General features: G+C 43.7%; 1 protein-coding gene across 15 annotated transcripts in view; it reads right to left on the reverse strand.

Moving 5' to 3' along the window:
• MEGF11 (multiple EGF like domains 11) overlaps window positions 1-26,169 on the reverse strand; it is a 382,208-nt gene that overhangs the window by 285,257 nt on the left and 70,782 nt on the right. Inside the window, exon 1 of one of the 15 annotated variants that reach the window (XM_073304375.2) lies at window positions 25,217-25,274. The exons of the other annotated variants lie outside the window; for them this stretch is intronic. The gene's annotated coding sequence lies outside the window, so the exon portion shown is untranslated. Of the gene's footprint in view, window positions 1-25,216; window positions 25,275-26,169 lie in introns of those variants that run through there. 15 annotated transcript variants of the gene reach the window in all.

The raw sequence follows: 26,169 nt of genomic DNA on the forward strand, positions 1-26,169 counted from the left end.
TGAGATTGTAATCCAAATAAAACAAAATTGCTGACAACTGAACTCAGATTTTCATGAAATGCTGCAGTCAGGTCAAAACTGTTACTTCACGTTCCTTCATACACACTAAGGAAACAATCTCTGTTTCTCCTGCTTCTACACCCTTAATAGAAACCTCACTGGTCTGACAGGGTACGTCTTCATCTGATCCCCTTCTCCGGATCACTGTGTTTCCCTAGCACTCTATCCTCTGTAGTATTCTCAGTGACAGCAGCATTCAGACGTCCTCTTCCAGCATGCAATTTTCCCCTGAGCCTCTAGAAACCTTAATGCAAAGTTTTCCAACTTCATATCCATTAAAGCATTGGCAGGGCAGCCGAGAGAGAAACTTCACTTTAAACAAAAAAAAAAAAAAAAAAAATCTGTGTCTGCCAAGTTCTTGCTAAATCTGAGAGGGTTGTTTAATCAATTTCTACATTTCCAGTGGCATGAAAATTAAAGTGTAATGATGGCACTTTAAAAAATTGCCCATTTTCCCTAACACACACGAGGCTACCCAGCTATCGCATCTATCCTTTGTACTTCCCTATACTCCCTATTGGGGATCCCTGGAATACTGTAGATATTGGAGTAAAGGGATTTGCCCCACAGCGTCAAAGTTGGAAGTCTGAAGTTAGGAGCTTAAATTCATATTTAGGCATCTTCAGGGGTTCTGAGCACTCTTAAATCCCTTTGTCTTCTATGCTCAGCACCTCTGAAAATCAAGCCACTTATTTAGGTGCCTAAATGTGGCTTCAGATGCCTAGTTTTAGGCACCTAACTTTGAGAACGGTGACCTTTGTTATTTAAGGCCTAGGTAATACAACTGGCAAGTTAAAGGCTATCCCCCTAAACGGGCCTAAATCTCAACTACTACAACCCTGAAAGCAAAATACACAGGCCAAATTCAGAGGCCCGGGACTCCTCTCCCATGGGTGGGGAAAACACACTGAATATCCTAGTCAGGCCCTTGTCACCAGATCATGCTTTCAGCCACGTGGGGATGGCAGCTCACTGATGAAGCACAGAGAAAGGGTTTCAAAACCCACTGAGGCTGGGTAAGAGACGTCTCAAATCCTGCAGCTAAATAGATGGGGCAGTTTGCTCCTCCGTCTGCCTCACAAGCCCAACCTGGCTTTGATAGCATGACTTATATACACGCCTCTTTGCACTGGCTCTCCCGGAGCCCCACACAGTGGCTGAGTAGGTCGACCCTTTCAGTGAAGGGGAGGCTGACTGTGGAGGAGATAGCGAAGGCTAAAGTAGCGTTAATTTTCAGAGCGGTCTGCAGTTGCTTTTGAGCCCTTCCTCAAGGGAACATGCTGCCCAGTTACTACCTCACCACTGACCCCCTTCCCCCCCCCCACCCCCCGTTAGTCACACCCTGAATGCCTACAGGACCCAATCATATATTCATACACAAGGGTTTCCCTGGGCTTGGAGGTAGCTGCCGGTCCTCCGCTTCCCTGTTGCGTGGGGCCTGTTTCTGCTCCTTTGCGCCGTGTGCTGGAGAAAGGAGGATCTGGCCAGACGCCCTAGCAGATCCAGGCAGTTGGTTGGCCTCATAGAGCATCCTCACCTTTCCAGGAACCATCATTTAAACTTTCAAAATTTGTTCCAAGGCTTTGAATTGTTATAATAATGAAGTGAGAGACAAAACGAGAACATGACCCCAACCCCTATTTAATTTCACACAACTGTGCTAAGCTCTTCACTCCACTGCCTCTCTGGCCCATTTTATCTATTGTTGATTTCAATTTTTTCCAGGAAATTGTTCATTAAGGGTAAAAGCACCTGGCTTACAGTAACAGGGCACCAGGCAAAAAAAATCTGTCATCAGGGATGGGGAAGAACATTCATTAATACATCAGACAGAGCAAACCCATAATGAACCAAGGGACTGCAATGAAATGTCTTAAATATAATGCAGAAGAAGAAGAAGAAGAAGAAGGGCCACATTTTCTACTGGTGTAAATGACACAGTTCTGGTGAAGTCAATGTGTCAGTTTACACCAGCAGAGAATTTGGACCTAGCAGTTCAGTCTTTGGATGCAGATGGCATGAGGGTCACATGAATTAATTGAAGGGCAAATGCAGATCTCGTTATCTGGCCTCTATAGATGGCTGTGATCCATCTCTCTCCCGGGCCTTGCCCTTTCAAATTTGCTGTCATACACTGTTATTGTTATTCCCAAAGTCGTTACACTGTAATAGAGATAAAAGTGGTGGGCTGGTCTCTGGCTTTGAAGGAAATTTTAGAGCCAACACATATTAAGGTTTCCTGCACAATTGAGAACAAGTACATTTCTCTCTCTCTCTGTGTATTTGTCCACCTGATCAAGAATGTCACAATAAAAGCTACTATCTTTTACTTCCCCCTCCATAGCCGGCTCTCCCCTCTTCCCACTTGCTTTCAAACACCTGGCACTCAGAGGGAAAACTCATCAATCGGATTTTCGCCCACCTTTTCTCAGGAACACAAATGTGTTCGGGCTGGAGAGTTCCATATACCCTTTCTGCCCCTTTGCACACTAGGTCAGAATCTGCCCTGTTTGAGGTTAACAGTGAATGTAGTATAAGAGGGCCCCTCGGCACATACCCTCCTACACAAGACCAGCTGGAATAGGAGTTCTCTTATCCCCAAACCAAAGTCACATGATCCAAAACCAAAGTCAGACAATCCAATACCTTTGGAATTTGACCGATCAGGAAACAGAAATGGTTCCCAGACATCCCCAGAAGTTACAAGAATATTGCATCGCAGCCCACTGGTTTAGCGAGGTACTTAAACACATGCCTAACTTCACGCTCCTTGGACTTAATGCCTATTTCCAGCCCTAGGGATGCAAGATGTTTTCTTCAGTTCAGGCAAACCATAGGCCTTGGTTTAAAAACATGCTTAAATTCTGCTGTACCTTCATGTAGGCCACAGTCTTGCAAACACTTGCAGAGTTTATGCATGAGTCCCTTTGAGCTCAGTGGGACTATTCATGTGTATAAGTGCATGCAGGACTGGGGCCATGGTTTAGCCAGCTTGTGTGGACTGGGCAAATCACAATAGAACAATCATGCTCCAGCCTTAGCTTTGTTCTAGTCTTGTCCTAACACTGCTTAACAGAAAACTCCACAGGATGGCGTGGTCCTGCACAGTCACCCAAACAGAAGGGTGTGAAAGTGCTTTTGTTTAGTTACAATGTGCTAGGCCACCAGCATGACACCTTTCTGCATCTCAGCAAGGGAATTCTTTGCCTCTTCTCCATTCTACTGCTATTCCACACAAACCCTTGGGCTTGGGTTGCCATTTCTGGACCTGGGCTGGTCTCAGGCTTCGCTCCCAGTATCTCTGGTATGGAGAGAGCAGGCAATTGTGTTTGAAAGGAATGGGAAATGCTCCTCTCGTTTACTGTGCTGTTCTCAGTGGGACTGCAGGTGCTTCCACACATTTGATTGCAAAGATGGCAAGTAGACAAGTGTAGGGAAGTCATAGAATCTCCTTCACTAGAGGTTTTCAAAAAGACACTGGACAGCCATCTGTCTTGGAGGGTTTAGACCAGTGGTGGGCAACCTGTGTGGCCCGTCAGGGTAATCCACTGGTGGGTCGCGAGACAGTTTGTTTACATTGACCGTCCACAGCTCCCAGTTGCTGCAGTTCGCCATTCCCAACCAATGGGAGCTGCAGGAAGCGGCAGCCAGCACGTCCCTGCGGCCCACGCCACTTCCCGCAGCTCCCATTGGCCGGGAACAGTGAACCGCTGCCACTGGGAGCTGTGGGTGGCCGTGCCTGCAGATGGTCAGGATAAACTGTCTCACGGCCCGCCAGCAGATTACCCTGATGGGCCGCAGGTCAGCCACCACTGGTTTAGACACAAGTCCTGCATCTTGGCAGGGGGATAGATTAGATGACCCTTGCAGTCCCTCCTAACCCTATGACCCTTACCGTAAGGCTGACCAAAATTCTGCATTAGCAAACTTTCTCCAGCTGGAACGGATTAGTTGGAATCTGCCTAGCTGCTCAGAGCAAAGAAGAGCCCTGTTACTTGCAAAAAGTGATTGAGGATATGTCCCAGGGAGGAAATCACAGCAGTCCAGATCTTAATAGCACGCTCTTACATGTTACTTTTTTGCTCTAAGAAATCTAAAGCCTATCTTTGCAGATCTAAAGAAGAAGGGACAGAGGTGAACCTCAGACAAAGGAATGTTTTTCAATAACATGCGTGCCCCTCTCCTGCACTGACTAGACACTGATCCACAACCTCAACCACTGTTCAGCGCTGGTGTAAGCTTGTGGCCCTGTTTTATTTAACACCTGGCCTGTGGAAATCCTCTATTTTCCATACAAGCTAGTGTTTCCTCCCCATGACCTCACGTGAATGAAGCTCCCCACAGCCCACTTCAAGTGGCATTGCCTTTTGTCAGCCCTGGTTTTATAATGTTCCATTCCCTTGTGCACACTCAGCCAGTTCCCACTTCCCTCCTGTTTTGGGAGAGCCATTTCTCTACCCTACTAAGCATCCTCCCTCCTCTATGTCCTGCTTCCCCACACAATGCTGGCCAGAGATACTGCTGAATAATCCCATTTAAAATCACCAGCAGATGTCTTTCAGTATTGTTCCTCCACAGAATTCACTTCAGATAATCATCTCCATCAGTGCACTCAACCTTAATTATGCCTGGGTCCAGGGGGACCTGGGTAGCCTCCAGGCTCTTAGTTACAACTTTTAGCCTCTCCTGGGCCTCCAGGTATGCCAGCTGTGTGGTAGGGCAAAGGGTCAAGACCTTCAATGTAGTTGATTACCCCTCTCCCATGACAGAAGCAACACTTCTTCCTGTGTGAAAACGTTTGCAGGTATGAGTTTAAGGTGATCTCACTCAAAGGCAAGATGGGGGGTTTCAGCTATGGGCCTGCCACTCATTCGAGCTTTATTATCCCTTGCTTTATCTGAATAACCAATTCACTCTTACCAGCCTTAGCCTCCTCTTTTGTCTCGCACCACATGCCGTATCAATTTCCATTCCTCAGACACAAAGAACCGTAACTACATCTTGCCTACTCCAAAACCTCAAGAGTGGATGTTTTGTCTAAAAGATCTGCTCTAGGAATCGTTTTGGGGAAGTTCTATGGCCCGTGTTATACAGGAGGACAGACTAGATGATCCGTGGTCCCTTCTGGCCTTGGAATCTGGGGGCAGCAGCATGCACTATGCCTGCACTTCATGAACCTCTTTCACAATAAAAAAAAAAAAGAGGCTAACAGTCCTCTTGCTAGATAGGGCACCATTAGTAAAACCTCTGGGCATTTCCAGCCAAGTAACCTTTTGTTCTCTCTCATTCCCACCCAATAACATTGAAGTAAAGATGGCTGTAACAAGGTAAGAGACCATACCAAACCCAAAATACACAGCTTGAACTTCCCTAGAAGGCTGGTCCATCCAGGTCTTCACATGACCTGCTGTCCCTTACTGGACATGTGAGTGAAAGCATGTAATGTTTGGCTAGACTTTTGACCTTATCCTTTCTAACTGAACAGTTCTCTAGCCTGCGCTGTCTGAGAGAACTTTTTCTTCCCCACGCTTTTCCTACGGTGCCTTTTGGATTCATATAGGATGGTCTTGCAGCTAAAGCACAAAAATGGGACAAGAGTTCAGAGTTCTATTCCCAGCTGAGCAGCAGACCTGATGTGTAAAGCAGAGCCTCAGTTTTCCATGTGCTTTTGTACATGTGCCCAAGTTCTCTCCCTGGGGAGAAGATGAGAGAAAGAATGAACCACATGTGACAGACATTAGTCACATCACTTCATGTACCACTGGAAAGTGCTCAGATACTTTGGTGATAAAAGTGATAAAACATGTATAGAATAGAATAGCACATATTTCGCACATGCAAGCTGGGGGCTGCGTATGCATATACCTTAACCTCTCACTGCCTCTGTTTTCCCATCTGTAAAATGGGGCAAATCCTTCTAAACCTCACAGAGGAGGTTATGAGGCCTCATTAATGTTTGTTAAGCACTGTGACAAGATGGCCGATGTTCATATGGTGGGCCCTGCACTTGCCTTGGGGGAGAGGGGACGCTAAGACACCACCCCCTGCCCCTAGACACCGAGGGCTCTGCTAGTGGCCCGGGAAGGTGACAGAGGAGGGGAGGGGTCTGGGTTTGCTCCTCACTCTGAGTCCTAGCCCCCCTCAATCCCTGCAGGTTTCTTACCCTCATCCCCCTTAGGTGGGGTTAACTTCGGTCCTTAGACGCTGGGGGGAGGAAGTCCCCTTGTCCTGCTAAGGCAGGGTCTCCCTTACTTCAGTTCTCACAACACAGCTCCAAGCTCCAGTCTTCACTCCTTCCTCTTCCTCCTCCTCCGACTGCCTGAAGAAGGGGGTTTTATTAGGTTCCTGACAGGACCCTAATTGACAATAGGTGCTCCAATTAACCTGTAGCAACTCTCCCTAGTCTACAGGGAACCACACCTTATATAGCCTAGGGCTTATATATTTCCCCTTTAACACTCTACCACTGCTCCCTAGCCCTCCTGTATCACAGCACTTTGAAGAGAAACAAATTCTATCTAAACACAAATTCATTGGCAGACCCGGAAATAGAACACTGGAGTTCCTGGGCCCCAGAGCAATGCTCAGTCCACTAGATCTCTACCTGACAGGAGGGCACAGTGGTACCATAACTCTGCATTTCCATGCTTTAATATTTGGGTTATTTTCAGTTTAACGCTAGCTTTTAAAATCCTGCCTTTAGAACTTTTTTTTTAAAAAGCCCACAAAATTCTATTAATGGGGTATTTTCCCCTCCTGTTACTGATACATATTTTCTGTACAAGCCGAACACCAGCTTCATGACATTATTTGGCTGGGAATTCAATAAATAATCTGCTATAAGAAGAGCTACAACCTTTATTACTTGATTTTTTTCCTCCCATGGGAAGCAGAGTTCAAAACAATCCCTTAACTAATGGCATTGTCACTGTGCTACTCTCAGTCCCTAGGGGTAGTTCTTCTCCTGGTTTTTAAATGGCTTTATAAAATGTGCCAATCAGACAAATGGACTCCTTTCTCCATCCCTCTAATATATCCTACAGTGCCTGAATACTGTGATGGCATTATAAAAATACGATAAATAAAGAGATACAGAGCTAGCAAGATCAGCTAGATAGAATGATAGATACAGAGCTAGCAAGAGAAAAGAGACAGAATGGTAGATACATAGATCAGTAGATACGTTGATAGACCGACCTTACTCCCAAATTTTGCCAGGAAAGAGAGCTGGATTTTGAGCTAACACAACGAAAGACTATTTTAGATCAATGACCCTTATTTTTGATGCATTTGGACTCTCCAGTATAATATAATAAGGGAGTGAAAACATTCCATCTTATGCTGAAACATCAGAGAGGTGTAAACGATCGTTTGGGAGGAGTGGGGCGGTCTTCGTTTGCATCTGTAACCCACCTCTCTAGGAACTGTCCTAACATTACCCTACAGGCTGTCTAAAGTTTCTGACTGACCCACAGACCCAACCTGTGCTCCACAAAACATCCACAAGAGAAGGCTGGGGAGCTGTGGTAACGTCCCGTGTCCCCCTCTTCCCCTTTCAAGGCCTGAGAAGCAGATAAGCAAACTTTTTTTCCAGTGTTTACACCCCACAGAGGGTTCCCCCGTTTAAAACGGGCCCCTAGAGCAGGGGTTCTCAAACTTCACTGCACCGCGACCCCTCTCCGATGACAGAAATTACTACATGACCTCAGGAGCGGGAACTGAAGTCTGAGCCTGCCCGAGCCCCACGGCCCCGCATGTGTGGAGCGGCAGGGGGGAGGGGAGGAATCCAAAGCCCGAACCCTGTCACCCCAGGTGGAGGGGGCAAAGCTGAAGCTCAAGGGCTTTGGGGTCCCGACCCACAGTTTGAGAACCACTGACCTAGAGGGAACTGAAATTCTGCTCATGTCAGGTGTGTGCACCCTGCAAGGGGGTAGCGCTGGCTTGTTAATGACTCCCCTTGAGGTGGCAACACAACATCATACCTTCGTTGCCATGTTAGTCGAGGTGACAGATCTAGCGGCTGCCAAAGGGAAAGGAATATGACCCTTCTACTGCACCATCTCCTTTTCCTCCTGTAGGCTCGAGTTCAAGAATCAATACAGGGACGTTCTTATGGTCAATACAGAGAGGAGGTCAGAATACATTGATCCCTTCTGGCTTTATAATCTATGAAAGCCTCTCTGTGAGTGCCCTCCATGGGGACTGGGATTAGCATTACCACCTTTGAAATAAAAAAAAATAAAAAATAAAAAAAAAAAGGCACACACGCACAGACGCACCCCTCCACACAAGGCAAGCCTGCTGCAACCCCAATCCCCAACCACAAGGCAACTCCGTAATCTCCCCTTCAACAGCCCTTTATAGTCTCACACACACACACACAAAATGCACTCGCATGTTGGTAGGCAGACAGCTGCTGTATTTTCAACAGTTTTGATCAGTTATCGCATAAGCTGCAGAAGTGGGAATACTGCAGAACCTTCAGCTGGACACAGAAACTTTTAATGTCCGATAACCCAGTGTATTGTGATAACACCACACACCTTCAGAGCCACATAAAAGAAAACCGGCAGATTACATTATTTTTCTGGCAACTGACAAATCCATATAAAAACCTGTCCAGGCTGGTCAAATACCAACCAGGCGGTAACCCTAACTGGAATCTGTGGGAATGGCCAGGTCAGTCTCAGCAACATAGTCTCTCCACAAACCTTGTGAGGATTAATCAGAGTCTGGTAAGGCCGACCCTACCAGTGATGCTCCTTAAGCTCCAAAACCCTCAGAAGGCGGGGAAGTCGAGCACAGTCTGACAGCGTGGCTCCTGAGCGTCTTGGTTGTGCCTACATATTATGGCAGCTCATATAAGCCCCCCAATCCTTCCCACCCTGTGTGCACAAGTAATCCCACTGACTTCAGCTGGGGCCTCTCTCATAATGCCAGTAGGGTTAGGCCCAAGTTCTGATACAAAACTCTCCCAATATTACAGACAGTAACATCAGCCACACAACTTAAGGCCTAACACTGGTCCCATCAATAGGACTTTGCCATTGACTTAAGCAGAACCAGGATTGAGAATGTACAAGAACACTTGCATTTCTTGGGGACTGTAAGGCTTAAGAGTAGTCCTTTCTGCTTATTGCAATTAGCACTCCTGGCATTTACTAAACATCCGACAGTATTGTTTCAGCAAATACCTTGCTGCAGACTTCAGAGTTATTTCTGCACCATATCCCTATCAGTTCCTCCCAGCATCTCAGAGTGAAATGGAGAAGTGGCACATAAATGACAGCTGAAAAACTAAAGATCAGGCTGTGGCCTGAATAATGCCGAGCATTTTACAGTTTAAACAAAATATCTGCAAGTAATATCTTACCTCCTTATTACGATGAATTGAGCGTAAACAGTAATGTCATGAAACTGCATAGATTAATTACACATATGCGCTGTATAAAACAGGGCTTTTCAAGTTCTTAAGCATAAGCCGTTAAGGAAAAGGAGTAACATTTTGTAATTATGTCACTGATCTAAATTCCTTGTCTCCCTCCTGTGAAAGCATTACGCTCCTTCACTTGAGCCACATTAATGATAATTCCTGCTACTTGACATAGCCTTTGTGCTAATCAAATTGTCACCAGCCGACCTGTGGTTTTGGCCCATTTTTACCTTTCCACAAGATTAAACTTTCAAACATTTGAAACTATCATTAGCTTTGACGAATGTACGAAAAACCTAATTTTTTTTTAAAAAAAGTGGTTGGGAGCTTTGGGAAAATCCTTTATTAGGATGGCCCACTAATTAAAATAAACTAATCACATCTTACTTCTACTTTTCAAATGCATCTGCCTACAGATATAAAATCTCTTTCAGAACGATTAAAATCAGAACTAAAAAATCCCAAAGCGCTTTCCTCTTTCATGCGGAGTCAGATGGAACACACTTTTTCAAATTTCAAAGTCCATTAAAACATCATCACCTTTGAAAACAGATGCACCATCAGCCCCAGAAGTGATTTATACAAGTGAGATGCTGGAAACTGCCAGGAACTATTCATGTTCAAAGTTTCCCCAGCAGGCTCAGCCAAGTCCAGTTTGCTTCACATATAAATTAGACTTTTCAGACCATAAAGATCAATAATGTAATTAGCAAATGATATGTTATTTCTCAAAATACTGTGACAACCTATGTTGTCTTTGATCAAGTGAAGCTGACTGACTGCTCATGACATTTATGTTAATTAAAGAAAACACGTGATAAAAAGTTCCTTGGAGAATTATCTAATTATGCTACATAAAAAATAAAAATAAGTAGTATCTGTAGTTTAAGATTTACTTCCATGACTATTGTTTAGGAAACTTTAGGAAGGAATTAGCATTCACATTTTTTTCTTCTCTACAGAAATAATTTGAGACATTTGAGTGTACATACCAGATGGCCCAGTTTAGTAATGAGGTATGTGCTACTTATAATACCTGAATTTGTAGGTGAGTTCTCTCCCAAATTGTGGAACAGTACCAATCACAAGGGACCATTTCACGAGTTTTATTTTTCTTTTGCCTCTGAGTAACTGACACCAATCTATTATGACCCAGGCTTTTGGCAATGCAATAGAGGACTGTACCAACAGAAACGAAGCCATGAGTTCAAAAGAGTAAGTAAGATCCTTAATCAGAGATAAGGACAGAGAGCAGACCATTTAATAATCTCCTGAAATACGACATTTTGGCTACAAATCACTGACAGCTTCCAAGAGCAGATATTAAGGGAAGTTTATATTAAAAAATGTATTTCCAAATGATTTCTAAACCAAAATATGTCCGTCAATTTTTATGAGCGTCAAAGTTGTGTGGTGAAAAGGAACTTTGATTTCACTACTATGACATGTTGAAGGATTTCTTAAGAACTTAAAGACACAAGATCACCTGATTTCACGTGACGACAGCATAAAGAATGGATAGAATGCCTCACAGTAACGCAGTAGGACAGCTGCCGGGGCGGGGAGGGGTGATATTTACAAAACTCACCTCACTTGGATCCTGATGGGATTCCCGCAAGCTATGGCCCTGAACCTGCAAACGCTTACGCATGTCCTTAGTAGTTTTATACACATGGGAAATAGTTCTGAAATTTCAAGTCTTATTACAGTGGTCACACTAGCTTCCACTTGGGACAGGCTGACATATTCTGGTAACTGAGGGGCACATTGAGTATGGGCAAACAGCAGCAAGCTCACAAGCATGCGGAGGCTTTCATTTTGACCAGTTTAGAATCTTTGGCAAAAGAAAGAAAAAGAAAAATCAACCTTGCTGCAACTCTAGCAATTTGGTTTACTTTGAAAGCTGAAGAATGAAAGCGCTGAGAGCAGGATGCTGGTTAAATAGGTGCCTCTTGTATTCGCCCCAGATGCGATGGAGCTGGCATGCTGTTCAATACAAAATGATTAATGATTGCTCGCAATCAGCCTTAGAAATCAATTGGCATTGAGTGACATAATGATTCTATGACATCATAAAGCCACACAGCTGATGCTCACTCTTTGACATTTCTCCCCACACTGCCATTTTGGGCGGTCTGAGGGTGTAAAAATGATGGGTTTTAGGATGTTAATGAATGAAGGAGTTTTCACATCGCGGAGGTTTTTATATTCCTCACAGCCAATTTTTATTTTTCTGGGTACCCATCTTCCCTTCCACCATCAGCCTTTATAACTCTTAGTCAAATTCAGCCACTTTAGTATTGTAGAGAAAAAGTCACGTGTTTGGGATAAGATTCTGTACGGGGATCATCACTCTGATGGCTGGAGGGGAACTTAAATATAAATGGGGAAAGGAAACAAAAAGCCTTATTTCTATATATTTCCTGCACTGAAAAATGATGTACCTACTGCAAGTGTTGAGAACCATCTAATTCTATTTCGCTCAGTTACAAGTGTACCAAGTTTGTGTGACTGGACCATTGTTTTTTCTCTCTCATAGTCATATTACTGGCATGTTTTTCCACAAGGTACCTATCGAAGGCAGACAGTGTTTTCCAGTAGTTCCCAAAAAGTCATTTTTGTACACATTTTAAGCCATCGTAGTGTGCTTGTACATTCCACAATGAATGACTGACACTAAAGTACAGTGTAAGATTTACTGGTCTCCTACAGCGGAAATTCTGAGAATCAGTCTCTCAAGTAGCAGCAGCTGCCACGTAAGAATTTTAGTTCCTTACAGCTCTCGCAGATTTTCCTTCCCCAGATAACAATGCCACAGCATATAAAAACAAATAAACTGATCCATTATTAAAAATCTCCAGGGCCACATACATACACAGTTCTCTAAAGCAGCCCTTTCTCCCAAGCTACAATTAAAGCTACTTCCAGATTGGAGGATCTGAGATACCAACACTTTTCCTAATTTCATTTGCTTTTCCTTCATCACCAAATCATGAATCTAGAAAATGAAGACAGAAATTTAAACTCAAAAGACAGCCTTTAGTGACTGTCCTTGCATGTCTACCTCCAAAATAAATTGCAGGTGCAAAAATGTAGGCACAAAACTCAAGTCTCATTTTACAAAGCCGGTCCCGTCTGTTGCATTACTATCCATAGCGTGCTTCAGCAAACACAAGAATTTGCAACACAGGTAACTCCTCCCATATCTGAGATACAATTGATGCCATGTTCATAAAACAAAGTTCTTTGCCCCTCTTCATTCAGTATTTTGTTTTAGCGCGCACACACACACACCCACACCACTGCAACAACATAGCACAGGTTGGCTTGTACCAGGCAGCATGACATCAGCTGATGTATTTGAAGTAAATGATAGTGTAAGTCTTACGAAAAGGAAGAGCAACATCGTAACTGTCAGAGCAATTTTCCACATCAGTAGTTTAACACCTGAACTATTGCTTATTTTTGTAACTGAACGATTTCCCAGTTTCTAGCCGTTCAACTCTGAAACATCAGTTCTGAGATGTGTCAAACAACATTTGCTTAAAAAGAGACAAACATACCTCTGAGATGGAGACTTAAGAAACAGTGCTTCTTTCAAAATACAAATGCTGAATGTCTCAAATTCCCGTTTACTTTTCTGTAACCAACTGGGCTGTAAATAATCCAGGCTTTACAAACACTAGAATATTAGGGTGCATCTGACTCTATCATAAAGATGGAGTTATTCATTTTAATTTTGTACAACCGTAATTCTCACCTTTGTAGATGAGGATAATCCATAAAGTCTGTTACCAGCTAGCTCAACTACATCTTAGAAAAGAGAGAGATAATGACATTCTTGCGCCATGTACTTTGGACACAAACAACTGGCCAAGCTTCTCCATTTGTCATGCTCCGCTAGTTACCGATCTGTACAGCTGCCATTTTAAGGGCTTCCTTACATTCACAAACTAATAAAATTCAGTTTCAAACTGGAAAAGACAGGAGGCCATTTAATATACTACATTTCCTGACTTTGAAGAGGGATCATTATTCCCAAGGTTACACAAGGAAAACAATAGAGCTGGTTGGGAATTTTTCAAAAAGGTTTTCCACTGGAAGGTGCCAATTCATCAAAACTGGAACTTTTTGCAGAAACGTATCAGGTTTGAGCAACCCTTAGTGAGAAAGGTCCAGGATGGAATTTCTGGTGCATGTGAGAGAGAGACTCTCTTGGGATGTTGGAGACTCATGTTCAAATCCCTGCTCTGAAAGATCAGGGACTTAAACATGGATCTCCTACATCCCAGCTTAGTGCCCTAACTACTAAGCTATGCGCTATTCTAGGAGCTCTCTCTCCATCTTGCCTGTTGAAGCTCCTCCACTTTCTATAAATTATTAAATATGTATTACGCTAGAGAGACTTACCTACATGCCTCCAGCTTTCATCCAGACCACACCACACGATCCATTGTCTACAGCCATGCTCTACGATACAACCGCATTTGCTCCAACCCCTCAGACAGAGGCAAACACCTACAAGATCTCTATCAAGCGTTCTTACAACTACAATATCCACCTGCTGAAGTGAAGAAACAGATTGAAAGAGCCAGAAGAGTACCCAGAAGTCACCTACTACAGGACAGGCCCAACAAAGAAAATAACAGAACGCCACTAGCCGTCACCTTCAGCCCCCAACTAAAACCTCTCCAACACATCATCAAGGATCTACAACCTAACCTGAAGGACGACCCATCACTCTCACAGATCTTGGGAGACAGGCCAGTCCTTGCCTACAGACAGCCCCCCAACCTGAAGCAAATACTCACCAGCAACCACACACCACACAACAGAACAACTAACCCAGGAACCTATCCTTGCAACAAAGCCCGTTGCCAACTGTGTCCACATATCTATTCAGGGGACACCATCATAGGGCCTAATCACATCAGCCACACTATCAGAGGCTCGTTCACCTGCACATCTACCAATGTGATATATGCCAGCAATGCCCCTCCGCCATGTAAAACTTTTGTAGTGATAATCAAGATAATCAAGATGGCCCATTTAGACAGTTCTCCTGCTGACAATAGCACATCTTAGCCTCTCACAGTTTGTATGGCAACTATTTGTTTGTATGGCACAGTTTGTATGGCAACTACGATATGTTCCATTCTATGCATCCGATGAAGTGGGCCCACGAAAGCTTATGCTCTAATAAATTTGTTAGTCTCTAAGGTGCCACAAGTACTCCTGTTCTTTCTAAGGATAATGCCTCCCAGGCACTAGGAAGAATAGTGGGGCAAGCAACATTTGCTTTACCTTTAAAAAGGTGCCCAGTGTTCTTGCTGCTAGTGCTCTTGCTAGGGCTTGAGCATAGAGTTGGGTGAAATTTTTCACACAAAACCTTTTCCCACCAAAATAAAGGAAAAATTTGGGGACCAAACCAATTCAAAAATTCAAGTTGGTTTTGGGAAATGGTTTTGGTAGTGGGGGAAAACCCCTCAGAAATGTCAGAATGATTCATTTCAGCATTTCCAAAATGAAATGTTTCAACTTCATTTCTAAAAGGTGTTTGTTTTGTAATTTCACTTGTGACAGGGTCGGGCCAGATGGCTATTGGAGAGTAAGAGAAGGCAGATATATTAGCCCCAGGCTCAGCAGGTCCCTTTTCCCTGGGTAAAGTAACAGAGAAGGTTCCAGAACAATCAGGAACCTTCTGGAGACAATTAAGACAGGCTGATTAGAACACCTGCAGCCAATCAAGAAGCTGCTCGAATCAATTAAGGCAGGCTAATCAGGGCACCTGGGTTTTAAAAAGGAGCTCACTGCAGTTTGTGGTGTGTGTGTGAGGAGCTGGAAGCAAGAGGCACTCGGAGCTGAGAGTGAAAACGCGGACTGTTGGAGGACTGAGGTGTACAAGCATTATCAGACACCAGGAAGAAGGTCCTGTGGTGAGGATAAAGAAGGTGTTGGGAGGAGGCCATGGGGAAGTAGCCCAGGGAGTTGTCGCTGTCGCACAGCTGTTCCAGGAGGCACTCTAGACAGCTGTATTCCACAGGGCCCTGGGCTGGAACCCGGAGTAGAGGGCGGGCCCGGGTTCCCCCCAAAATCCTCCCAACTCCTGGTCAGACACAGGAGGAGTCGACCTGGACCATGAATTCAGAAAAACAGCCAAGCTGAGGGCTGCCATGAAGCTCCGAGGCGAGCAAATCCGCCAATAAGTGCAAGACTCACCAAGGTAACGCAGGAACTTTGTCACAACATGCACACACATACATACCCATATACTGGAAACATAGAAAGATATAGAAAAAAAGTAGAATTTATGACTCAAAGGCAGTTGTGACGGGTTGGTTCCCCCCCTTCTGGGATTTCACTGAGCCTCCTCTGCTCTATAGGCCTGGGTTCCCTCTCCCTGCTTTGCTCAATTAGGCTCTCTGGCCTCTTGCAGCACGCGTGCGTACACATACACACACACAAGTAGGGCCACACCCCGCTGCAGACACAGACTGAGATCAGCTGTGTGTGAGAGGACTCCCCCAGCACTCACGTGCATACCCCTTGTAGGGCAATAAACCCAAAATAATACTGGTTTGAGCTGTATAGAAAACTCTGCACAGTGCAATCTCATAAAAATCCACTCTCTTCCTCAATGTGAAGAGAGATGTGCACACTTCTTGCCCCGCCGGCCCCCCACCCCCATTAGACATTGCATAAACTGGGTTTTATTATAAACAAGAAATAAGTTTATTAACTACCAAAGGTGGATTTTAAGTGAATATAAGAGATAGACAGAACAAAGCAGATTACTAAACAAATGAAACCAAACACGCAAACTAAGCAAGTTTCACTAAAGAAATTGATTACAAACAGTATGTCTCACCCTCGATATTGTGGCAGGCAGATTACAGAAAGTCTTGAAAGACTGCTGCACTGGTCTCCCTCTTGAGACCTCAGGTATTATTACTCACAAGCTAGATGCCCTTCCAGCTTGGGTTCAACCCTTCTCCCCCCAGTTCAGTTCTTGCTTCCAGGTCTTTTTCAGTGTCTCTTCAGGTGGGGAGGCAGAGGAGAACCCTGTTGATGTCACTCTCCTACCTTATATAGCTCTTGTGTAAGGTGGGAACCCCCTTTGTCTTCTAGTGGAAAACCGCTGTCATTCCAAAAGGAGAGTAGGGGTGTCCAGCACTAGGTGACTCAGACCCATCTCTGCAGGGCTGTGGCAGCCATTGCTCGTAGGCTGTCTCCAGCATCCACAGGAAGACTAAGCTCTTTTCCAGTCCATTGTCTCTGCCAATGGCCCATAAGCACTGTCTGGCTTTTCCATTGGGGTGACCCCCAAAGTAACATATTTGAAATACAAATACATAGTTAATATTCCTAACTTCAGCTACAGAAAGGATACAGGCATACAAATTGGATAATCACACTCAGTAAATCATAACCTTTCCAATGATATCTCTCACAAGCCATCTTGCATGAAGTACATCTCAGCTATGTCATATTCCTATCATAAGCATATTTTCATAAAGAATATGGAGTGCAACGTCACAATGGCCCCATCTGGAAGGTTTTGCCTTCAGGAGTCCAAACTAACCTAGAATGTTTGTTGTTAGTTTGACAGCAAGGTGCGGGGAACTAGCTGGCAAGTAAACGCCCCATTGGTTTTCAGACGGGGCTACAGTATTTTCAGAAAACATGAATATTATGGCTTAAAGCCTGGAAAACATCCCTTTAACAGCACTAGCCTGCTGTCTCTACTTTGCCCACAAACATCCGATACTGGCTGGAAATAATATGTGCTGTTTTTATATACACAATATTAACATCCCGGGACTGTTCTGCTTGCCACTGACTTGAACGGGAGCAAGGATAGGGCCCTTAATTAACACATTTTAAAAATCCATACATTAAGCTAATCATCTCACAGCAGCCCTACTTGAAGGGCCCCAGTGAATCGGCATAGTTTAAATTCCCCATAGCACTACCAAAAAGCAATCAACTTCCACCTTCCCTGAATGCAAGCTGCACACTGGCCCTCCTATCACAAACCACAGGCTACTGGCATTCTTGGGGCTGAACCCTGCTCACCTTACAGGAGTAGCCCATTGTCTTTGTGCGAGTGAAGCGAGCAGGATTCGGTCTTTTCTGTGCAAGAAATCCACCCGCTACCCCATGATCAGTTTTGCCAGCAAACCCCCCCTGAATTTATCCAAAGGCAGAACACCACAGTCCCAGCCATGGGGTTGTCACAGCTGCATAGAGCTCTTGGATGGTTTCAGGCATCTACATCTTCTGGCTTATTTGCTGTGACAAAATCCTCTGTGGTTGCCATGTCCCAGCCACCTTCTCAGTTCCCAAAGCTACACACAGTGGCTCAACACCCCTGCTGCTCTTTTCTTCCCTCTAGCAATATACTGCAAGACATCTCATTAGGGACCCAATCCTACTCCCACAGAAGTCAGTGGCAAAACTCCCTTTGACTTCCAGAGAAACAGGAACACTTAATGTGGCAGGAGAAGGCATTGTGTTTGCCTGGCTTCCCATTTCAGCTCATTATTTTGTTTCTGTTCCTTTGTGCTCCATGCTGCAAACCAAGACGTTTTATTTAGTAGGGGCCTTTGCCCAGCCTGCCTTGCACAGAAAGAACCGAATCCTGCTAAACATAGATATGGGCCCTGTCTGCAAAGTTCAGGTTCCTGACCAAAGCAAAAGCCAGGGAGCCAAAAAATCCTTCTCTGTTATGCTGCTAGAAATGAGGAGCAACTCCACTGAGGTCCTAGGAGATAGTCTGGATTTATACCAGAGTAAGTGAGAGAAAGACGTTCACATTGGAATTCTCATCATACCTCTCAAGAGAGACAGCTCTCAGGACACAGTGTACTGCACAAGATGATGTTACACTCCAAGTGCTCCTGGTCCACTGATACTAACAATGTCTCTACACTCTCTCTAGGAACGTTAAGACACGTCTGCTCCCATAATTTCTAGGCTACCAAAAAAAGGAAAAAAAAGATAGGCAAAATACTGCACAAGCTTTGCTGAAAGGGTTTGGGATCATGTCTCCTAAAAATAAATAATGCCAGGGCAGGAGAGACTTGGTGGCGTTTCCTCCTCGTTCAGCTACTCAGGGAAGAATGACAGCAAATTTCCTAAATATCTATGCATGCTTCCTGGTGTGAGTTACTAACTAATGACACAGATAGAGCATTTAATGCCACTGCCTCACTGCTCCCCGAGCATCTGTCCTGTCGATGCCTGACAGAGGAAGATAAATATATATATCATATACAGCAAAGTGAATAACAAGGAGTTTATATAGTTGTCTCTGACAAACATGACAAGCCATGGCTGGCAGCCTTAATCAGCTCCCAGCTGAGCCTGGAATAATCGGAGGAAACAGAGCTGTCCTTTCTGACGCATTTTTTAAAGGAAGGTTAAAGTCCTTTTTACTTTTTTTTTTTTTAATTTAAAATGGGAAGAAGAGGTGTAAAGTTCAAATACAATATGGGGAAAAGGAGGGATCCTGTTGCAAAAAGATGAGAAAACACTTAAAACCAATAATCACTTTTATTGCCCAAACTGACCATTAAAATAAGGGAATATGGGATGACAGGTGCACGCTAAAAATGCTCAAAATCTCATGCCACAAATCACTTTCTCCAGGGGTCCAAAATGTACTAAATACAACTCTCAAGACACTAAAATGACAACTGCTATATGAATTTATTTTAAATTCTAATTCTACGGATAGGTAACTCAATATCTCGAACTATGAATCTGACAGATGTTCTCTTTGTACTTGCTTTGTATATGAATGGTGCTATTTTTAAGTACCTGTATTTGTTTGAATAGTGCCAAGAAAAAAATATAAATAATGAAGAGTCACACAATCAGATATTTTAATATAAATTTTGTAATGTACTATCCTAGCAAGAGTCTACAAAGTTTCCAGGCACCCCAGTGTGTAGGCCAAAATTTTCACAGGTGACCCAGAGGTTTTTATGCTGACCGGGAGACACTTTAAAAGGGCTGGTTCTCAAAGTACTAAGCACCCCCCTCTGAAAAATCAGCCCCTCGAAAGTGTCTCCACCTATCGGGTGCCCAAAACTTGAGGGATTCAAAACCCATAGAAAATCTTGGCCCTAAAAATTTCAGAAGCCTTATGAATGCTACCAAAACCCCAACCACACACTGATTAGTTTTTAAAAGCCTGAAAATATTTTCTGATGAACAGCTTTGGAAGCATGAAAATATTCTTCTCACACATCCTGCTGATATCTCAAGCTCAGAGATGACTCCATATTGATAGTTGCTGTGCACTTCCAAAGAATGCAAGGATTCCTTCTAAATTACTAACAAACAATGGTAGGTTTTTGCAATAAACAAAAAGTAAACCCTTAAGGCTTTTCTGCGGCCTAATTTAAACATCACTTTCCCTCCACCAATTTTTAACAAGCGCTCCCCAAAGTATGTTTGCTGGACCCAAGCCACACAAGCAGTCCTAGCATGTGTAAAATTGGAAGAACGAAGCTAGAGACTTACACCGGGCTGGTGTCAATCCAGATTAAATCAGAACCCCTGTGGGAAAACCCCTACGCACTGAAGACGACTGTGTTCAACCCTAATTTTTTTTCTCTTGCTGTCCACCCCTGGTTCTGAGCCACCTGGGTTCAGTGGCAAATGTGGGACTCTGGCTAACTAGAGCAGTAGATTCTATAAGCCAAATTCCCCCATTCACACACTTTGGTTATATCCCATTGACTTCAATGGAGTACAATCTGGTTACATCTGTGGGAGTGGAGAACTGGGCCCTACACGTTTTGGGGACATGGCACTTATCCCCACTACCGCAGGAAGGTCTCCATTAGCAAGTTCGCGGAGTGCCACTGATGAGAGCCAGATGTCATGTCCTCCACACTTCTTGGAGCAGAGCGGTTTGGGAGGGCTGAGGGAATGGTGAAGAAATACATAGGAGAACTGGCTGTGCTCACACCTGGAACGAGCTGTGCAGTGTTCCTATTCTGAGGGGTGGGAGGTGACAGCAAACCTAACTAGAATAAAATCTTGGGATCAGGCATGGGTTTGGGTTTCCTAGGTGGTAGAAACAGCAGGAGTAAATTATATCCTTGAACTAGGGGTGATGCAGTCTGTGGGTTATCAAACAGAATTAGCAAACAGTGACTGGGAAAGGCCAGGAGGAGGTAGCTTTGCAGCTCCCATCACTAGTCTAGGGACCAGCTCAAGGAATTAAAGGACCGTATGAAGGGTGCACGAATGGAAACGAGATCTTTGTACTATTACAGAATTAATATATTGCCATTATAGATATAAGTCCTCATTTAGCTAAGTTACACTCATGAAAACATATAAACAACAAAACTTAATATCATTACGGGATATCAGTCAATACCATTCCCACTACCTTAAGCATAATAAAAATCAAGGAGTTGATTTTTCACTAATAAATCTTCTCCTTGAGCCTGAATAAGAGAATATATTTAAGATTTGGAATCTGATTACAAGAGTCTGATTCCTGTGATACAAGGCCAGGAGACTCAGAAGTTCTCCTTCAACGGATAAGCCAAAAACGTACTGCACAGTAACTATTTTTGCTGTATTAGAGCATTCGCTACATTGAAAAAGCTATAGGAACATAAGGACAAGGAACTACAGCACTGGAGGAGACCAGTGGTCCATTTAGACCAACCTTCTTTCTACTATACTAGCCAGAGGTCAGATCAGCTGCTTGGGAAGTAGATGCAAGAAAACTTGATGGCAATTATTAATTATTATTATTATTAATTATTTGTATTACCACAATGCTGCAAAACCCTATTCATGGACCATACCCCTATTATGCTAGGAGCTGTACAAACAGAACAAAAACAAAAAAGATGGTTCCTAAAAAACTACCCATAAGTAAAGTTTCTTCCTGACCACTATTAGCTAGAGGTTGGCTGATGCCCTCAAGTATGGCTATTTATATCCCATCCAAAACTCAAGGTTCTTTTTCAACCCCTACAATTAAAACATTGTATAGTCTTATTATGCATATAAACTTCCAATCCGTTTTTGAACCCTGCAAAGCTCTTGGCCTCACCAGTAATGGGTGGCAGTGAATTCCACAGACTGACTGTGCATTGTGTGACAAATATATTTCATCTTATCAATGTATTTACCATCTTTCATTTTCACTGGATGACCTTTGCTCTTGTGTTATGGGAATAAGGTGAATAGAAGTTCCTGACCTACATTCTCTAGACCACTCAATTAGTCTATCTTTATCGTGGCCTCTCTTATTTGTCTCCTCTCTGAAGCCAAACAATCCCAATGTTTTCAATATAGAATTTCCAGGACTCCATTCAGTCCTGTCCCCGTCATCTTCCTCCAAATCCCTCCATCTCCATACCGTAGCTAACACTGCAAGACTGCCTCTGAACACTCAAAACATTTGGGGGGGGGGGGGGAGACACATTTTTAAATAATTTTTTCCACAAGCAGAGGTGCTTGTGATTTTTAAATAGGCTTTTAAGAGGATCACACCTAGCCCTAAATTAAAGCATCACAGGATCGCCTGATCCATAGCTTAAGGGCACAGATAAACTGCCTGGGAATTTACTTCAATAGAACTATGCTGATTTACACCAGCTGAGAATTTGACCCCAGGTGACTGCTTTGAGAGATATGCACTGGGTGTGTGCGCCCAGCAATAACAGTTAGTCTGTTGTTTCTGCTCTCGCTTTACATCCGTTTTAGACCAGAATAACTCCACAGACGGACGCAGAGTTCACACTGCTGAGAGGGAGATCAGAATCAGGCCCTGGTTTAACTTTGAATGTCCTGGTTTGTGTATGCAAACCTTCCATCATAGCACAGCATTCACCTCGTGTTTGCCCAGTGTGTATATTATGCAATTACACTAGCGACAGGCTCAGGGGACAGAAGCACTGAAATATTTCCAGAGGATAAAATATGGTTCCCAAGAGGCATAATGCCTGAAGCAGAAGGTTAATTTTAGCCAACACATTCACTGTTTGGTTTATACTCTTTTGGATTGTTGTTCTAATATACTGAAGTCATCAAGGACATGGGGCCTCATCCTACCTCCCCTCTGCACCTGCAGAAGGCCCTAAATGCAGAATTTCAGCTCTAGGACACTCCTGTACATGGGAGGAAGAATAAAGAAACAAGGCATAGAGAGGTCATGCAAGGCAGGCCACCCCCACAGCAAAGAGCAGTGAGGGATGATGCACATGGATAATTGGTCCATGACTGTGGATCTGAGACTATGCAGTAGACAAAACACCCAAATCCCCAGCTGATGTAAAATGACTTCAACAGAGCTTTGATTTACACTAGTGGGGATCTGGCCTCCCTATGTATTTAGAGATTCATGCAATTGCCTAGGATTTGACCCATGGCGACTCCAGCACAAAGATTTCTCCACCAAAAACATAATGCACTGAAGTTGTTGGGCCTCAATCTGCTCTTGACACAGCAGCGCAGCAGAGTTCCTCCTGATCTCCACTGAGGTAGGTCTGAGGAGAACCAGGCTCCCTATGTGTCCATGGACTACAATGCACACAACCCACTCCCGTAGGTAAGCAATGTTTGGGATGCTTACTGGCTCCTCTTACTAGTAGGAGAGGGCAGGGCAGCTGTTGGGTAGGACTCTCTAGGAGGAGACACTAGTGGAACTGGTAGACAACCCTTGGGGGAGACAGGCAGACATGTTGGCCAGTCTTCCAACATTATCTATGGCAGATAAAGGCATCAATGTGAGTTATTCACATGTTTCCTTCAATGCATCCTACCTCTGCTTAGAGCTGATAACAGCCTACTCATGTCTGAAGGCTATAAACACCCAGGAGGGAGAGGAATTGCACAGGATGGCACAAGGAGTTATAACTAGGAAGAATAAGAAGAAATTAAGAACGGGAAAATTTAGACTGAATATCAGGGAGAACTTACTGACCATGAAATCTATCGGGTGGGGAGGTAGGGCAGCCTTCCAAAGAGAAAAGGTAGACACACAATCACTGGACAGAGCATTAGAAAATGTCATGTAGAGAAGAATCCTGCACGGGCCCAAGTGAATTGGACTGGATGATGTATTGTTATTTACTACTTGTATTACAACAGCATCCAGGTTGGGGTCCCGCTGTGCCAGATGCTGTACACATATATATTTTAGCAGAGGTTAACAGCTAGGCTATGTCTACATTTAAACACCACCGCAGCACTTCAGAAAGACACTACACTGCCCCCGGCGGGGTGGGGGGGGAGGGGAGGTGTGTGTCTCCTGTCACTGTTATAAATCCATCTCCCCGAGAAGCGGTAGCTAGGTTGATAAAAGAATTCTTCTCGCACTGTCTACACAGGGACATCGGTCAGCTTAACTACATCACTCAGGGGATTTTTCACCTCTGAGCGACGTAGCTGGTTTGATCGAATTTTCAAGCATTAACCAGCCCTTACTATTTTTCTATCATGTGACCAATTTTTATTCAGGTGAACTAGTCAAAAAACAAAAGCAGTGTATCCATGCCTTTCGCTCTTATTCTTGCTACATATAGTAAGCTTTAACATTTGCATCTTCATCCCCCTGCTTATGAAAAAGCTAATGTTCTGTAAGGAGAGCTATGTCTGACAGACGGATGGACAGAACACCCCAGCTCTTGATCTGGGCAAGTCACCAAACAAACCAAACAAAGGCACTGGATTTATGGCAAATGGGGTGTTCACATGCAAGAAGTCTTGTCAATGTCAAAACTTTGCCAGGTCTGGAGAATGTAATTCACAGGGATAGCCCAACCTTATAGTCTGTATGCATTAACCATCTTTCCACCCCCCCAGCCAGGGGATTGCTGGGGTTGGCTTGTCAATATAAGGAGTGGGGATCTTTACATTATGGCAGCCCGTCACTCTCCAGGATATTTTAAAAAAAAGAAAAATGCTATTACGGTGAAGAATGAAATATTGGTCCAGTCAACCTTGACAATGTCCTTATAACGTATTTCCACCTTTTCGTCATGTTGACTGACTGGCCTATAAATCTGCCAGTTAGAGCTGAATTTAGCTGCTTCTGGCCCTGCATATACAGCGGGGGAGGGGGAGTTGGGAAGAGAAGTAATGAAAAGACTAAAATAATTGTTTTTAAGAAAACCTCCAGATTTACACATTCTAGTCTGGACAGCTCCTGACAGAGTCACCAGTATCGCCAAATGCAGAAATCACCAAGGCAGCAATAGGTAAACAGTGACTGGAATGCTAATAGAAAGAGAAAGCTGATGGGTTCCCATGGGATGAGATTCACCCTTGTGAAAAGGGCCGATGCAACACAGATAGGAATGGCTTGGGATATAACTGGTGCATAGGCCCTTTGCTGGCCCTCTGCACCAGGTGAATTTCACCCATGTAGATTCCTCTTATTCCAGACATTTACTTGACTAATGCTTGGAATTGCATATAGTGCCATAAATTAATCATGCTTGAGGGGAAGATATTACACTCAGGGAAGGGCAGATTCTGACCTCAGTTATACCAGTACCAACCTGCAATACCTCTATTCACTTCAGTGGATTTATTCTGGGGTTCTCATGATCTATTATTTGCATTGTAGTAGTGCCTAGAGGCCCCACTGTGCTAGGCACCAGACACAGACACCCTCCCCCAATAGACAATTGCTGCCCCCAGACCAAGTAATACCAGTCTAATTGATTTCAAATGACTTACTCCAGGTTGATGCTGATATAACTAAGACCAGGAGCTTCCTGCTTTGTTGATATTAACAAGGTCACTGCATTCTCCTTGGATAATCACTGTCCGAGGCCCTGGAAGGCAATTTCTTGATTAAAAAAAAACAGGACAAGGCTGCACAAACTCAGATGCATCAGCAGGTTGCTATACCTTCCTTCAATCCCCATGAGCAAGTGAGGGCAACAGAGTGCCATAGAAACAAGAACACGGACATGCTGCACATGATATTATGAATGGGTAGCACTGAAAGCAAGGACATCTTCAGCTCTCAGGGAGAGAACTTTTTTTGTTGAAATATCATTCCTCACTGTTTGGAATGAAACCCATTATTACCAATTAACCTGCTGTGAACCCATATCACTGGCTGAATTGAACATAATTATTCATCCATAGTAATAGCTAAAGTAAATTCTGGCAATCTTGGCTAACATTGACTTCTCCTTTGGGAAAACTTTCAAAGATGGCATGTCCTTGGTATGTTTTTAAACCCTTCTTTTTGGTTAGGTCGCAACAGAAGATTTATCGTTATGAGCCATTTCTTAGTCTTCTGTAATGTTCTGATTTCTTTTTTTTTTTTTATGCAAATGTCTGTAACTAACTCTATCATCAATTGCAAAACTACAGCCATGCATTCAGAAACCTGATTTCCCTTAGATGAAGTGGTAGCACTGGTATTCCACTGCCTAAAAATCTATTTTTAAATTAGTTGTTACTTTTCATAGCTTTTTAACCATACAAGCTGATGAACCGAAGCCTTGAGAGCAAATGCAGGCATAAATCTTGGTTAGAATTTATTTCAGGTTGTCAAATGTAATTTACTAAGAGAACATCTGCCAAAAAAGGATCCAGAAGCAAACCTAAGTTGTCATTTTAAATTAAGTGCGGTTCCTTTTTGTTAATCTTTCTACATAAAAGGTTGTAAAGTAGTG

The sequence above is a fragment of the Lepidochelys kempii genome, chromosome 10 (assembly GCF_965140285.1).
Source record: "Lepidochelys kempii isolate rLepKem1 chromosome 10, rLepKem1.hap1, whole genome shotgun sequence".
Lineage (NCBI taxonomy): Eukaryota > Metazoa > Chordata > Testudines > Cheloniidae > Lepidochelys > Lepidochelys kempii.